Here is a 16,792-nt window from a genome sequence, read left to right as displayed (position 1 = left end):
ACTTTGTGTAGCATAATACTCTCCAAGTCCATCCATGTTGTTGCCAATGAAAAAATTTCATTCTTTTTTATGGCTGAGTAGTCTTCCACTATATATATGTACCATATCTTCTATGTCCATTCATCTGTTGGCAATTGTAAATAAGGCTGCTATGAACATTGGGGTGCATGTATCTTTTCAAATTAGTTTTTTTTTTAAAGCTACATAGTGGAATTGCTGGTCTTATGGCAGTTCTGTTTTTAGTTTTTTGAGACTCTTCCGTACTGTCTTCCAGAGTGGCTGCACCAATTTACATTCCCACCGATGGAGTATGAGGGTTCCCTTTTCTCCACATCCTTGCCAGCATTTATGTGTAGACTTTTTGATGATGGCCATTCTGACGGGTATGAGGTGATCATCACATTGTGGTTTTAATTTGCATTTTTCTCTGATGATTAACGATGTCGGGTGTCTTTTTATGTGCCTGTGGGCCGTCTGTATGTCTTCTTTGGGGAAAGGTTTATTCAGGATGAAGCAATGTCTTTATCATTTGCTGCATGCTCTGAGGATCCCTTTGCTTTCAGAGACTGCCTCTTTCCCACTATTCCAAGTACCCAGAAAAGCCCTTAAAAGAAATTGTGCTCTGAGGGGGGTCACCTGGTCAATGAGTAGATCACTCCAAGCCCCACTCATTAGCTCAGACACTGCAAGCCCTGTGGGTCCTGCTCAAATCCAAAACAGGGGCTATTCTATCCCAGTCCTGGGAGAGAGTGCCGGGGTCTGAGCCAAGCTCTTCTTTACTTGAAGCAAAACTCCAAAGTGGACAGCAGAGGGCGCCAGCAGCCTGTTGTTGGCACTCAGGCCAGGCTTCTAAAGTGTAGTAACTATTCCAAGGGCCTTTTCCCCATGGAACTGGAGCACCGAGAAAATACATACTGACTTAAGTGAATGCCTCCCAAGGGCCCGCTGTGGTTTCTCTCAAAATTCATCACCTTTGTTGTGCTCCCACGCCAACCCATCTTTTCACAGTAGCTGTGTTATTAGCAGGTAGAAATACAGCTTTCCTCCACTGAAGCTCATTTTTCTCAGACTTTCAGAGGGAATTTGCCTACATTTCTGATTCTTTTGCAGTAGACAATGCTCTCCCTCCCCTGGAACTTAAATGCTCACCGTTTCCCTCCGACCCTCTTTGAATGGCTAACCTGGGCACACCTGGAAAAGCGATGGGAGACTTCTGTTTCTAAGGGTCCTGAATCATCTGTGAGCTCTTGGTAATGAGGCAAATCAACTCCTCGCCCAGTTATCTGATACCTGATGATAAAAAGGTGTTCTTCAAGCGAGGCCCCCCTTTGCTTTGTGCTACAGTAACATCATTTCAAAGAGAGGCTGAACCCAATCAGAGCAAAGCCCAGGTGAAACGCCTCTTGAGCAAGACGTAAAAAAGGAAAGAGGCAGCCTTCGTCCACCCCCAACTCCACCGGAAGCCCATGAGCTCTGCCAGGCCAGGACTTCCTCCTTCCTTTCTTCTGCCGAGGGGTCAGAATTCATTGCATCTCCTGAGCAGGGTCCCCACAGACCTTGCATGGTGAGTGCTATTAGGGTCCTTGAGATCAGGACTCACCGTTTGACTCTGGGTTTCAGAAACACCTCTACTTTCACCCTCTAGTTCAGCTCCCTCCCCTTCCTTGGTCTCATGCACCACTGGGGCTACCTGGCTATTGTTCAAGGTCTTGGTCCCCTGCACCCTGATCCTCTCTGGGACCTCACAGAGGTCTCAACCCCACAACTTTCACTTCATCTTGGAGACACCACAGGAAATCATCGACAGCTTTATGAGCCAGGGCAGACATCGACACGTCTAACCAAAAAATCAAAGTCTATCCTTGTCTTGCTCAGACACGATAAGAAGCCTGGAGCCTGCAGGGCTGGGAGTCGGCCCGTGGAGACCAGGAGGGAACTTGGAAGGACAGGGGTGAGTACAGGGCTGGGGTTAGGTGATGGATTCAAATCACTGAACGATGCTTCCCAGGGGCCCGGCTTAAAAGCAGCCAGTCTGGATGTGGTGTGTGGTGGCCACGGGCCTGTCCTCAGGCTCAGCCAGTCAGCACTGTCATCACTGTCCTCCACGAGGCCACATTTATGTATGACACACTTTGAGGGCTAGCTTTTGTGCCAAGTGACAGAATCGGCAGTGTTAAAAGTATTCAACAGATAGAAACAGTCAAGCCTACCGAGATGAAATTTGAGATAAAGGTAACGCTTTGAATGCACCAGGAATACCCTAAAATACCGCACGTGAATAACTATCAGGTGTTGGGGTTGCTCTGGGACAGAGAGGCAAACAAATAAGGGTAATCTTAGGCTGCATCAAGGGAGGGGGTGTAAGGGGGTGTGGGATCCAGAAATGGAGAGGGGTTACCAGCACCGCAATATCGTGTCCATTTCTGGCCTATTGCCCTTTGAAGGGAGCCGAGGCAAACAACCGACCAGGATGGTGCGGGCACTGAGGCCAAGGCTGGTAAGTGGCAATGAGAAGCTCAAGGATGCTTGGTCCAGAAGAAAAGACTGGGATGTGGAGAGGCCTGGAGAAAGAGGGCTTTTCTTTGGGGTTTCAGAAAATGGAACTAGGCCCAACAGGCTGGGAGGAGCATGGGTCCAGGGCCTTCTGCAAACCTGTGTTCAAACCCGGCCAAGTGAGTCGGCGATCTCCTAGGCCCTCTGGACCTCAGACCTCAGCTGTAAAGCAGGGGTGCTCGTCTGTCTGAGCTCCAGAGCCACCCGCAGGAGGGGACAACAGCCGCAAAGTGCTTAGCAGAGTGCCAGAAACACTGAAAGGGCTTGATGAAGCATAGTCTTGTTACTGTTAGGTGGTAGTTAGAGGTGGGCGATTCTGGGTTTAGCGCCAAAGAACCTTCTGGCACTTGGAGCTTCCTCCACAGAGGGCAATTGTGGCAGGTTACAAGTCTTCAGGTGGTTGTAATACTGAGAATGGAATACTTTCGTGTACTTTGCTGCCCCAGCCAGATGGGTCGCAAGTATTTCTCTTTGCCTTGATGGAGAATTGAGCCCTGCCTTTGAGAAAAGAACTCTGCTCGGCCCTTCCCACCACTGTGCTGCAGAACAGCCAGTCAAATGGGAGGGCTGGAGGGGTCCCTACGGCCGGGCATGGAGAAGCTGGTGCCAACCTAGGGCAGTGGTTCACAGCACCCCCATTAAGTGAGGCTTAGAAGCTGGAAAGGCAGAGACCGGCTGGACGTGGGGAAGTTGAAAGGTATTTCAGCATCTGGGGGAGGCGGCTGTCCCTTCCTCCTACAGCATCTTTCATAATCACGATGATGCTGGAGGAAGCTCACGGGGCCCCAGCTGAGGGCTTTTCCTTGATTCCACTTCCTGCTGCTCCTTGTGACCAGTGGGGGCCAGCTGCAGGCCATGAGGCTTGCAGGAGAGAGTTATTTAGGGGATTAAGCTGATAAGCCCCCCACACTAAGCTCCCAGGAAGCAGGGCTGCCAGGCTGCCCTCCCATACCTCTAGATGGCAGGCAGAGGGTGTCGTGGCCCCACACACTGGAATTCTGGCACATTGCTTCCCTGGCAACAGGAGGGAGGCTGTCACTAGTGTGGCAAAGGCAGCAAAGGGACGTTCCCTAGAGCTTGCCACTGCCTCCCTCCCTGGGAGCAAACACGCTACCTGTGGGCTAGGGTTCCTGTTACATCTCCTGGTGACCCTGTTTACTCTTGCCCTGCTGGGAGCCTTTGGGAGGTCATGAGCCCTGCTCCAAACACATAGCAAATTCTGTGTGCTTAGGAATGTGGTGATGGCCAGGGAGCCAGCTCTTTCTTGGCCCTTCAGAGTTGGGGACCTCTTGGGACCTCTTGTCAACCTTTGCTGGGATTTTTGGATGGAGATTCTCAGGTTTAGTGGGAAAGGGGGCTGGAGAGAAAGTTGACATCCTCTTCTTCTGCCAGTCTCTTCTGCGGGTATGCCAGGGCACTCAGACCAAGCTGGAGATTAAAAAAAAGGATGGGTCATCAACCAGCAAAGCTCAGACATGTGGATGGGGGTGGAGTGGAAGGGGTGAGAAGCAATGAGGCCTCTTGGTCCAGCAAAGACGTGGAGAAGGGCCTGCCTTTGCTCCCATGACCGCAGGATGAACAAGGCAATTGTCCGCAGGTGAAATCAGTATGCATGTTTCCAGTGGCTCTGATGAATCTTCCTTCAATTGAGAAAGAATTGACCATATGCACTTTATTAGTTTGAGGTGTACAACGTGATGGTTCAATATTTGTCTACTGCAAAGTAATCACCACAGCAAGTCTGGTTAACATTCATCACCACAGAGTTAAAAATTTTTTTACTTGAGATGAGAACTTTTAAGATCTACTCAGCAACTCTTAAATATGGTTGTCACCACGCTGCACTTTACATCCTCATGCTTTATTTATTTATAAGAGCAAATGTGGATCTTTTGCCCCCCTTCCCCCATTTCATCCACCCGCAATTCCCCACATCTGGCAACCACCACTTTTTTCTCTTGTTTATTGCACCTGTGGCATATGGAGGTTCCCAGGCTAGGAACTACAGCTAATCGGAGCTACAACTGCCGTGCCAGCCTATGCCACACGCACAGCAATGCCAGATCTGAGCTATGTCTTCGACCTACACCACAGCTCATGGCAACGCCGGACCCATAACCCACTGAGCAAGGCCAGGGGTTGAACTGGAAACCTCATGGTTCCTAGTCGGATTCATTTCCACTGTGCCAAGACAGGAAGTCCAAGATTTCTTTCCTTTTATGGCCTAATAATATTCCAGTGTGTGTATGTGTATGTGTGTGTTTACTTTATCCATTCATCCATCCATCCATATACTGGGGTTGTTTCTGCATCTTGGCTCTTATGAATAATGTTGCAATGAACATGGGGATGCATATATCTTTTCAAGTAAGTATTTTAGATTCCTTCGAATAAATGTCAGAGTGGAATTGCTAGATCATATGGTAGTTCCATTTTTAATTTTTTGTTGAAATTCCCTATTGTTTTCCATAGTGACTCTACCCATTTACATTCCCACCAACACTGCACATTCTTGCCAACACCTTATTTGTTGTCTTTCTGATACTAGCCATTCGGAGAGGTGGTTTCGATTTGCATGTCCCTGATCCTGAGTGATACTGAGCACCTTGTCACCTTGTCATGTACCTGCTGTCCATCTGCATGTTGTCTTTGGAAAAATGTCCAATTAGATCCTCTGCCCATTTTTGAGATAACATTGGTTTATAACATGTAAGTTTTGTATGTACATTAATTTTCCACTTCTGTATATACTACAGCAGATCACCACCAAAAAAGGGTTTTTTATTTTATGATTTTTAGTTTTTCCATTATACTTTCTATTCATCACCACACAATTCATTACCCATTTTGCTCTCAAAGGGAAGATTCTTGTCTTATCGCAAAAGGAATTCAGAAATGAGATGGGAATTGAGAAAGGATTTATTTAAGCGAGAAATACACCTCTTAAGGGCAGGCAGAGAGGCGAGCAGCTTCCCCGTATTTCTTTGGCGTGGTGGTTAGAAGCAGCGTACAATTGAATAGTCGGAATATTCACTGGGAAGGAGGCATTTGGGAGTTGTATCCCCGATTTTAATTTCAGCTCCACCTTCCCAAAGGTAGGAGGGATTTTTGCCTTTATTTAGCTATGATCAAAAGTGTCAGAGTTCCACTGTGGTGCAGCAGAAACAAATCTGACTAGGAACCATGAGGTTGTGGGTTTGATCCCTGGCCTCACTCAGTGAGTTAAGGATCCAGTGTTGCCGTGAGCTGTGGTGTAGGCTGGCAGCTACAGCTCCAATTTGACCCCTAGCCTAGGAACTTCCATATGCCGTGGGTGCGGCCCTAAAAAGCAAAAAAAAGAAAAAGGAAGAAAAAGAAAAGGTCATGGCATTAGTGCATGATGGGAACTTGTCTGCAAGTCTGGTTTTATTATAATGAGGGCATAATGAGCAACAAGTTGCATGACTGGAGATTCACACCCCTTTTCACCTCTCTTTGCTTCCAGGGCACTTATCACCACAAAATGTGTGCTTTCCTGTCAGTCTGGAGGTTCCTACTTTTCTTTATCTGCCCATGGACCCCACTATTTACCTGATGTGTGGTTTCCTGCCACATGGCTCCATGCCCCCTTTCTCTGCTCATACCCAGCTACCTGCCTGCTGTAACAATTTCACCCTTCCCTTCTGCTAACCACTACTCTCTTTGCTCTAGCTACACGTTTGGGTTTTGTTTGTTTGTTTGACTTTCTATTTGCTTCTGTTTCATACTCCATATAGGAATGAAATCATACAAAATTTGCCTTTCTCTATCTGACTTATTTTATTTAGCATAATACCTTCAAGGTCCATCCATGTTATCGCAAAAGGAAGGGTTTCATTTTTTTTTATGGCTGAGTAATATAAATTATGCATACATACATAGCACATCTTCTTAATCCATTCACCCACTAAGGAGCACTTAGTTTCTTTCCATTCTTGGCTACCATAAATAATGACTTGCTAAACAGGGAGATGCAGGTATCTATCTTTTCACATTACTATTCTTTGGATAGATACACAGAAGTGAGGTTGCTGGATCATAGAGTGGTCCACTCCTAATTTTTTTTTTTTTTTTTTTTTTTTTTGTCTTTTTGTCTTTTGTTGTTGTTGCTATTTCTTGGGCCGCTCCCGCGGCATATGGAGGTTCCCAGGCTAGGGGTTGAATCGGAGCTGTAGCCACCGGCCTACACCAGAGCCACAGCAACTCGGGATCCGAGCCGCGTCTGCGACCTACACCACAGCTCACGGCAATGCCGGATCGTTAACCCACTGAGCAAGGGCAGGGACCGAACCCGCAACCTCATGGTTCCTAGTCGGATTCGTTAACCACTGCGCCACGATGGGAACTCCTCACTCCTAATTTTTTGAGGAATCTGCCTACTGTTTACCACGGGGGCTGTACCAACTTGCATTACTACCAAGAGTGTATGAAGATCGCCTTCTCTCCATATCCTCACCAACATTTGTTATTTCTTGGCTTTTTGATAATAGCCATTCTATTATGAGGTGACATCTCACGTGGTTTTGATTTGTATTTCCCTAACGATTAGTGATTTGAACATTTTCTTCATATGTCTCTCAGCCATCTGTATGTCTTCTTTGGAAAATTGTCTATTCAGATTCCGTGCCCATTTTTAAATCAGGTTGTTTGGTTTTTGTTGTTGAGTTGTATGAGTTCTTTATATACTTTGGATATTAATCCCTTATCGGATATATGATTTATAAATATTTTCCCCACTCGGTAGGTGGTCTTTTCATTTTGTTGATTTCCTTTGCTCTGCAGAAGCTTTCTAGTTTGGTTTAATGTTTACTTTTGCTTTGGGTGTCAGAGGCAAAACATCATCAAAACCAATGTCAGAGCCCCTGTGATGGCTCAGCAGGTTAAGAATCGGGCTAGTATCCATGAGGATGTGGGTTTGATCCCTGGTCTCGCTCAGTGGGTTAAGGATCCGGCATTGCCACAGGCTGCAGTGTAGGTCGTGGACATGGCTCAGATCTGGCATTGCTGTGGTGTGGAGAAGTCCCGCAGTTGCAGCTCTGATTCAGCCCCCAGCCCAGGAACTTCCATATCCCTAAGGTGTGGCCATTAAAAAACAAACAGCAACAACAACAAAACGATGTCAACAAAACGATGTTTCCAAGTGTGTTTTATTCTAGGGTTTTTTGGTTTTCAGGTCTTAAATTCAAGTCTTTAACCCATTATGAGTTAGCTTTTGCGTGTGGTGTAAAATAGTGGTCCAGATAAATCTTTTTGCCTGTAGCTGTCCATTTTCCCCAGCACCATTTATTAAAGAGACTGTCCTTTCCACATCATATGGTCTTGCCTCCTTTGTTATAGGTTAATGAACCATATATGTGTGGGTTTATTTCTGGGCTCTCCATTCTGTTCCATTGATCTATGTGTCTGTGTTTATGGCAATACCGTATTGTCTTATTGTAACTCTATAATAATAGTGAAATCAGGAAGCATGATGCCTCCAGTTTTTTGGTTCTTTTTGAAGACTGACTTGACTATTCAGGGTCTCTTGAGGTTCCATACAATTTTGAGGATCCTTTGTTCTACTCCTGTGGAAAATGTCATTGGAATTTTGATGGTGATTGCTTTGAATATGTAGATTGCTTTGGGTGGTATGGACATTTTAACAATAGTTCATGAGCATTGAATATCTTTTCATTTTTTTATGTCTTCAGTTTCTTAATGTCTGCTTTTTAGTGTACAGGTCTTCTACCTCCTTGAATAAATTTATTCCTAGGTATTTTATTCTTTTTATACAACTCTGTGTGGGATTGTTTCCTTAATATCTACTTTTGAGGACTTCCGTTCGTGGCTCAGTGGAAACAAATCCTAGCATCCATGAGGACACAAGTTCAAGCCCTAGCCTCACTCAGTGGGTTAAGGATCTAGCATTGCCTTAAGCTGTGGGTATAAGTTGCAGAGGGATCAGATCTGACATTGCTGTGACTGGTTGTGGCTGTGGCGTAGACCAGCATCTACAGCTCTGATTCAACCCCTAGCCTGGGAACATCCATATGCCAGGGGTGAGGCCCTAAAAAGAAAAAAAAAAAAAAAAAAAAAAAAAAAAAAAAAAAAAAAAATCCACTTTTGATAGTTTATTATTAGAAACATAAGATTTTTTTTTAATTTAATTTAATTTTTTTTGCCTTTTCTGGGGCTGCTCCCACGGCATATGGAGGTTCCCAGGCTAGGGGTCTAATCGGAGCTGTAGCCGCCGGCCTGTGCCAGAGCCACAGCAATACAGGATCTGAGCCATGTCTGTGAACTACATCACAGCTCACAGCAATGCCGGATCCTTAACCCACAGCAAGGCCAGGGATCGAACCCGCAACCTCATAGTTCCTAGTCAGATTCGTTAACCACTGAGCCATGACAGTAACTCCTTTTTTTTTTTTTTTTTTGTTAGAAACATAAGATTTTTATGCATTGATTTTATGTCCTGCAACTTTACTGAATTCATTGATCTATTCTAATAGTTTTTTTGGGGTAGTCTCTAAGGTTTTCTATATGAAATATGTCATTTGCAAATAGTGACAGTTTTATCCCTTCCTTTCTAATTTGGATGCCTTTGTTTCTTTTTCTCACCTAATTGCTCTGGCTAGGACTTTCAATACTATGTTAAATAAAACTTGTCAGAGTGAGCATTCTTGTCTTATTCCTGACCTTGGAGGAAGTTTTCAGCTTTTCAAAGTTGAGTATGATAAATGTGGGCTTCTCATATATGGCTTTTCTTATGTTGAGCTTATGTTCCCTTCATACCCACATTGCTGAGAGTTTTTATCATAAATTGGATGTTGAAACTTTCAAAGGGTTTTCTGCATCTATTAAGATGATTACCTGATTTTTATTCTGCATTTTGTTAATGTGGTATATCACAATGATTGGCAGATACTGGCATATCATATTGAACCATCCTTGAATCCCTGAAATAAATCCTGCTTGATCATGATGTATGATTCTTTTAATGTATTGTTGAATTTGGTTTTCTAATATTTTGTTGAGAATTTTTTGTATCTATGTCCATCAGGGTTTTTGGCCTATAATATTCTTTTCTTAGGGTGTCCTTTTCTGGTTTTGGTATTAGGGTAATGCTGGCCTCAAAAAATAATTTGGAAGAGTTCCTTCCTCTTCAATTTTTTGGGATATTGAGAAGAAAGCTATTTCGCCCTGGACTTTTATATGTTGAGAGGTTGGTGGTTGCTGATTCAATCTCCTCACTAGTAATTGGTCAGTTCAGTTTTCTCTTTCTTCATGATTCAGTCTGGTAGGTTGTATTTTTTTATGAATTTATCCGTTTCTGCTAGGTGGTCAATTTTTTGGTGTATAATTGTTCACAGTAGACTTTTATGAGCCTTTTCTATTTCTTTGGTATCAGTTGTAATGTTTTGGCTTTCATTTTGTATTTTAGTTGAGTCCTTTTTTTTTTTTTTTTTTTTTTTTATTTTTTTTAGTATGTCTAACTAAAAACATTTGTTGGTTATGTTTATCTTTTCAGAGCCAGCTCTTAATTTTGTTGATCTTTTTTTTATTGTCTTTTTAGCCTCTATTTCATTTACTTCTGATCTGATCTTTATTATTTCCTTCTTTCTACTCACCTTGCACTTTACTTTTGTTCTTTTCCTAGTTCCTGTCAGTGTAAAGTGAGGTTGTGTGACGTCTTTCCTATTTCTTGATGTAGTTATCAATATGAACTTCCATTTTAGAACCCTTTTCATTTCATCCCACAAGTGCTGTGTTTCCATTTTCATTTGTCTCAAGTATTTTTATTCTCCTTTGATTTCTTCTTAGACTCTTTGGTTGGTCATCAGCATGTTCTCTAATTTCCATATATTTGAATTGTCTTGTTTTCTTCTTGTAATTGATTTCTAGTTTCATGTTATTGTATTTGGAAAACATCCTTGACCTGATTTCAATATTGTTAAATTATTACGACTCATTTTGTGGTCCAACATATGATCTATCCTGGAGAATATTCCATGTTGAGTTGAGAGAATGCATATTCTGTTGCTTTTGAATGAATTCTCATGTATCTGTTAAGTCCATTTTGGCTAATGTGTCATTTAAAGTTTGGTGTTTTCTTGTTAATTTTCTGTCTAGATGCTCTATCCATTGCTGTAAGTGGTTTTTTTAAGTTTCTACTATAGTTATATCACTGTCTACCTCTTTTTAGATCTGTCAATATTTTCTTTATATATTTAGGTGTTCCTATTTGGGGTTCATAAATGTTTAGAAATGTTATATCCTACTGTTGAATTGACCTCTTCGGAATTGTCATGAGTTTTTTTGGTCTCTTATTAGTTTGTCTTAAAATCTATTTTGTCTAAGTATTGCTACCTCACCCAACTTTCTTCTTGTTTCCATTTGCAGAGTACCTTTTTCCATCCCTTCCCATTTAGTCTATGTTTCCTTACATCTGAAGTAAGACTCTTAAAGACAGCATCTATAGACAAGTCTTGTCTTACTATACATTCAGCTACTTTTTTTTGAGACTCTAGCCTATTTACATTTAACTATTGATATGCATGTATTTATTGTCATTTTGTTAATTATTTTCTAGCTGCTTTGTAATCTTTTTCTCTTGCTCTCTTTTGTGATTTGATGATTTTCTGTAGTGGTATGCTTAGATTCATTTCTTTTTATCATTTGTATATCTACTTAGGTTTTTTGCTTTGTACTTACCATGAGGTTTTCATATGGCTTTAACTTATAACAGTCCTTTTAAAGTTGATAGCAACTTAAGTTTGAAGGTAATCTAAAGCTCTAAACTTTTACTTACCCCCCCAACATTTTATGTTTTTATGTCAAAATTTAATCTTATTTAATCTTATTTATTGTAGATAGTTGTCTTTGCTATTTTTGTCTTTAATCTTCATACTAGCTTTATAAGTGGTTAGTATATCACCTTTACTACATTAGATTACTCTGAATTTTACTATATTTTTACCTTTACTAGTGAGATTTGTACACCTAATATTTTTTCTGTTACTAATTGGCACCCTTTTGTTTTAGCATAAAACACCTTTAATATTTCTTGTAAGGCCAGTCTAGTGGTGATAAAGATTTTTGGCTTTGCTTACCCAAAAAATTTTTATCTTGCCTTCAATTCTGATGGGAAACTATTGCCAGGTAGAGTATTGTTAGTTGCAAGTTTTTTTTCTGGCATCACTTTGACTATGTCATGCCAGTCTTTTCTGATCTGAAAATTTTCTGTTGAAAAATCTACTGATTATCTAATGGAAGTTCCTTTCCACAGCACAAGTTGTTTTCCTCCTGCTGCTTTTAAGATACTCTCTTCTACATTAACTTTTTTCCTTCTAGTTTTATTGAGATATAATTGGCATAGCACTGTGTGTGTTTTTAAGGTATACAGCATAATTATTTGATTTACACACATCGTGAAGTAATTAACACAATAAGTTTAGAATATCCATCATCTCATATAGATACAAAATTAGAGAAATAGAAAAAAACATATTTTTCTTGTGATGAGGACTCAAGATTTGCTCTTAACAATTTTCAAATATGTACACACATATGTATTCATATATATATATTCATATATAACATACGGTTGTATTAATTATATTTATCATTTTGTACATTACATCCCTCGTACCTAGTTCTCTTTTGTGATTCAATGTTTTTATAAATTATAAAACATTGGCTGTATTTCCTGTGCTGTACAGTAAATCCTGGTAGCTTATTTATTTTACACATAGTAGTGTGTGCCTCTCAATCTTCTATCCTTGTCTTGCCCCTAGCCCCCAACTGGTAACCTCTAGTTTGTTCTCTATGTATACGAATCTGTTTCAGTTTTGTTATATTTGTTCCTTTGTTTTATTTTTTAGATTCCACATGTAAGTGACAACATACAGTATTTGTTTTTCTCTGACTGATTTAACTAAGCATAATACCCTGTAGGTATATCCATGTTGCTACAAATGGCAGTATTTCATTATTTCTTATGGCTTCTTGGGTTCATCTTGTTTGGGACCCACTGTGCTTTCTGTAGCTTGATACCTGTTTCGTTTTTTAAGTTTAGGAAATTTACAACTGTAATTTTATCAAATACATTTTTGACCCATTTTTCTATCTCTTCTCCTTCTGGGACCCCATAGTGCAAATGTTGGTGTGCTTGACGTTGCCTCAGAGATCACTTAAACTGTTCTCATTTTTGTTTTTCCTTTTTGCTCTTTTGTTTGAGTGATTTTCATTATTCTATCTTCCAGATCACTTATGAATTCTTCTGTATCATCTAGTCTTCTTTTAATTCCTTCTAGTGTATTTTTTTCATTTTAGTTATTGTATTCTTCTGGTTTGTTCTTTTTCCTTTTTTTTTTTTGAAAATTGAAGTATTGGTTTACAAAGTTGTGTTAGTTTCAGGTATACAGCAAAGTGATTGTTATACACATTTTTTTTTCAGATTCTTTTCTCTTACAGGTTATTGGAAAATACTGAGTGTAGTTCCCCATGCTATACAGTAGGTCCTTTTTGTTTATCTATTTTATATTCAGTGGTGTACATATATATTAATCCCAAACACCTAAATTCCCCCATCCCTATTCACCTTTGGTAACCAAAATTTGTTTTCTATGTCTGTGGGTCTATTTATTTTGTATATAAGTTCATTTGTATCATTTTTTTGAGTTTTCCTCATATAAGTGATAATATATGTTATTTGTCTTTGTCTGGCTTACTTCAATTAGTATGATAATTTTCAGGCCCATGAATTTTGCTTCAAATGGCATTATTTCATTTTTTTATGTCTGAGAAATATTCCATCATATAAATATACCACCTCTTCTTTATCCATTCTGCTGTCAATGGACATATAGGTTGCTTCCATGTCTTGGCTATTGTAAATAGTGTTGCAATGATCATTGGGGTGCATGTATCTTTTCAAATTACATTTTTCTCTGGATATCTGCCCAAGAGTGGGATTGTATGATCATATCGTGGTTCTATTTTTAATTTTTTAAGGAAACTCCATGTTGTTATCCATAATGGCTATACCAATTTACATTCCCAAAAACAGTGTAGGAAGGTTCCTTTTTCACTGTACCCTCTCCAGTATTTATTATTTGTGGACATTTTTATGATGGCCATTCTGACTGGTGTACAGTGATAACCTCATTGTAGTTTTGATTTGCATTTCTCTTATAATTAGTGATGTTGGCATCTTTTCAGGAGCCTTTAGGCCATCTGTATACCTTCCTTGGAGAAACGTCTATTTATTTTATTGAAGTATAGTTAATTTACAATGTTGTTTTGATTTCTGCTATACAGCAAAATGATTGTTATACATATGTATACTATTTTTAATATTTTTTCCATTATGATTTGTCATAAGACACTTAATATAATTCTCTATGCTATACAGTAGGACCTTGTTTATCAGCTCTATGTATGATAATTCTGCTAACCCCAACCTCTCATTCTATCCCTCCTCCAACTACCTCCCCTTGGCAACCACAAGTCTGTTCTTGTCCATGAGGGTTTCTGTTTCATAGATAGGTTCATTTGTGCTATATTTTAGATTCCACATATAGATGACATCATATGGCATTTGCCTTTCTCTTTCTGATTTATTTCACTTAGTATGATAATCTCTAGTTCCATCCATGTTGCTGCAAAAGAATTATTTCATTCTTTTTTATGACTGAGTAATATCCCATTGTATTTCAGTACCACATCTTCTTTAACCATTTATCTGTCAATGGACATTTAGGCTGTTCCAATATCTTGGCTATTGTGACTAATGCTGCTATGAACAAAGCATCTTTGTATCTTTTCGAATTAGGGTTTTGTCTGGATATATGTCCAGGAGTGGGATTGCTGGATCATATGGTAACTCATCCTTAGTTTTTTGAGGAATATCCATGTTGTTTTCCATAGTGGCTGTACCAACTTACATTCCCGATAGTGTAGGAGGGTTCCCTTTTCTCCACATCTTCTCCAGCATTCGTTGTTTGTAGACTTTTTCAAATAATGGTCATTCTGACCAGTGTGATGTGGTTCCTCATTGTAGTTTTGATTTGCATTTCTCTAATAATTAACAATGTTGAGCATCTTTTCATGGTTTTTTGGGGGGGGGCCATTTTTGGAGACATGTCTATTTAGGTCTTCCATCCATTTTTCAATTGAGTTGTTTTGTTTTTTTTGTTGTTGTTGTTGATTTGTACGAGATGTTTATATATTTTGAGGATTAAGCCCTTGTAAGTTCTGTGGAAAATGCCACTGATAATTTGATAGGGATGGCATTGAATGTGTAGATTGCCTTTGGTAGCATAGTCATATTGACAAAATTGATTCTTTGAATCCAAGAACACGGTATATCTTTCCATCTGTGTCATCTTTAATTTCTTTTACCAGCATCCTGTAGTTTTCAGAGTACAGGTCTTTTGCCTCCTTAGGCAGATTTATTCCTAGGCATTTTATTCTTTCTGATATGAGATGGTAAATGGGATTGTTTCCTTAATTTCTCTTTCTGATCTTTTGTTGTTAGTGTATAGAAATGTAAGAGATTCTGTGTATTAATTTTGTATCCTGCAACTTTACTGAATTCATTGATGAGCTCTAGTAGTTTTCTGGTAACGTCTTTAGGCTTTTCTATGTGTAGTATCAATGTCATCTGCAAACAATGACAGTTTTACTTCTTCTTTTCCAATTTGGATTCCTTTTCATTTTGATTACTGTGGCTAGGACTTCCAGAACTATGTTGAATAAAAGTGGTAGAGAGTGGACATCCTTGTATTTTTCCTGATCTTAGAGGAAATGCTTTCAGCTTTTCACTGTTGAGTATGATGTTAGCTGTGGGTTGTCATACTTGGCCCTTACGTTCCCTCTGTCCCCACTTTCTGTGGAATAGAGTTGTTGTTTTTTTAATCATAAATGAGTATTTAATTTTATCAAGTTCTTTCTCCATTTACTGAAATGATCATATGGTTTTTATTCTCTAATTTGTTAATGTGGTACATCACACTGATTTGCAGATATTGAAAAATCCTTGCATCCCTGGGGTAAATCCCACTCAGTCATGGTGTATGATCCTTTTTAATGAACAGTTGGATTCAATTTGCTAGTATTTTGTTGAAAAATTTTGTGTCTGTGTTCATCAGTGATATTGGCCAGTCATTTCCTTTTTTGTGATATCTTTGCCTGCTTTTGATATCAGAGTGCTGGTGGCCTCACAGAATGAATTCAGAAGTGTGCCTTCCATTGCAATTTTTGGGAATAACTTGAGAAAGATAGCTGTTAACTCTTCTCTAAATGTTTGATAGAATTCACCTATGAAGCCATCTTGTTCTGGACTTTGGTTTTGGGGCGTTTTTATGTTACTGATTCAATTTTAGTACTGGTATTTCGTCTGTTCATATTTTCTACTTCTTTCTGGTTCAGTCTTGGAAGATTATACCTTTCTAAGATTCTACCTTATCTATTTCTTCTAGGTTGTCCACTTTATTGGCATATTGTTGCTTGTAGTAGTCTCCTATGATAATTTGTATTTCTGTAGTGTCAGTTGTAACTTCTCCTTTTTTATTTCTAATTTTATTGATTTGTGCCCTCTTTTTTTTTCTTGATAAACACGGTTAAAGTTATGTCAATATTGTTTATCTTTTCAAAGAAACAGTCTTTAATTTCATTGATCTTTTCTGTTGTTTTGTCTCTATTTCATTTGTTCTCTAATTTTTATGATTTCTTTCCTTCTACTAACTGTGGGTTTGGTTTGTTCTTCTCTAGTTGCTTTACTTATAACATTAGGTTGTTTATTTTAGATTTTTCTTATTTCCCAAGATAAGTTTGTATTGCTATAACGTCCCTCTTAGAACTGCTTTTGCTGCACCCCATAGGTTATGGATTGTTGTGTTTTCATTTCCATTTGTCTCTATATATTTTTTGGTTTCCTCTTTGATTTCTTCAGGGATCCTTTGGTTGTTTAGTTGCATATGGTTTAGCCTCCACGTGTTTGTGTTTTTTTGCAGTTTCTTCTTGTTATTGATTTCTAGCCTTATAGTGATGTGGTCAGAAAAGATACTTGAGATTATTTCAGTTTTCTTTAATTTCCTGAGGCTTGCTTTGTGTCCCAGCATGTGATCTGTCCTGGAGAATGTTCCATGTGCACTTGAAAGGAATATGATTTTTGCTGCTTTTGAATGGAATGCTCTGTTAAATATCAATTAAGTCCATCTGGTTTAACATACATTTA

The 16,792-nt window shown here is 39.5% G+C and overlaps 1 long non-coding RNA gene across 1 annotated transcript in view; it reads left to right on the top strand.

The window, feature by feature from the left end:
* The first annotated feature begins 1,443 nt into the window (after nucleotides 1-1,443).
* The window catches only part of LOC110261627 (uncharacterized), a 34,311-nt gene continuing 18,962 nt past the window's right edge, over nucleotides 1,444-16,792 (top strand). The window contains exons 1-2 of the long non-coding RNA XR_002345999.2: nucleotides 1,444-1,564; nucleotides 1,876-1,951. This is a non-coding gene — a long non-coding RNA (uncharacterized LOC110261627). The remainder of the gene's footprint in view (nucleotides 1,565-1,875; nucleotides 1,952-16,792) is intronic.

The sequence above is a fragment of the Sus scrofa genome, chromosome 7 (genome assembly GCF_054392235.1).
Source record: "Sus scrofa isolate SSC_HxYL_T2T_F1_AM1 chromosome 7, Sscrofa_HxYL_maternal_Yorkshire_Landrace_v2.0, whole genome shotgun sequence".
NCBI classification, from domain to species: domain Eukaryota; kingdom Metazoa; phylum Chordata; class Mammalia; order Artiodactyla; family Suidae; genus Sus; species Sus scrofa.
Note: the sequence above shows the minus strand (reverse complement) of the source record. Positions and strands in the feature narration are given on the sequence as shown.